This window comes from Myotis lucifugus, unplaced genomic scaffold (genome assembly GCF_000147115.1).
Source record: "Myotis lucifugus unplaced genomic scaffold, Myoluc2.0 scaffold_56, whole genome shotgun sequence".
In the NCBI taxonomy this organism is placed as follows: Eukaryota; Metazoa; Chordata; class Mammalia; order Chiroptera; family Vespertilionidae; genus Myotis; species Myotis lucifugus.
The window spans coordinates 371,662-372,293 of NW_005871104.1; the positions used below are offsets into that span (position 1 = coordinate 371,662).

At 47.2% G+C, this 632-nt stretch overlaps 1 non-coding gene across 1 annotated transcript; it reads right to left on the reverse strand.

Moving 5' to 3' along the window:
• LOC111826137 lies at positions 1-105 on the reverse strand. The gene has a single exon (XR_002829387.1). It is a non-coding gene; the product is annotated as a U6 spliceosomal RNA (small nuclear RNA).
• Positions 106-632: the final 527 nt, after the last annotated feature.

Genomic DNA, 632 nt, shown 5'->3' on the forward strand with positions numbered 1-632 from the left:
TAAAATGGAACGGATCACGAATGTGTGTGTGTGTCATCCTTGCCCAAGGGTCATGCTACTCTTCTCTGCATCTTTAAAGTCAGCAACGCAACATCTTCAAATGTTTTTCTCTCCATCCTTCTGGGTCTGTTGCCACGTGTCACCTTTCGGCTGTCTCTGCCTCGGCTTGTGTGCCTCTTGCTATAATGACACTGTGATGCATTATGTCCACGGGATAGCCCGGGGTAATCTGCTCAGCTCTGTCTAGATCTTTAATTGGATCACATGTGCAAAGTCCTTTTTGCCAGGAAAGGTAACATTTTCGAGTCCAGGGATTAGGAGGTGCACATTTTTGGAGGCCCTTATCCAGCCTACTACAGACTATAGTAAATTTCAGGTAAGGTCCAAGAGGAGAAGTAACCGGTCTGCTTGGTCACCACTGACTACCAATGGCTTGCGCGTTGCTGGGCACATAGTTCCCAGATCATAAAATAGTAGTTCGACTTATGAAAGCTGTACCGCACTCTCCCAAGGTGCTACCTTCTGCCCACTGTTCAGGAGGTTCCCAGATCCCCTGAAGCCAGCACATACTAGTAACTCCAAGCTAAGTTTTCTTAACCCAGATTTCTAGAATGTCTGGCTGCAGCTGAAAC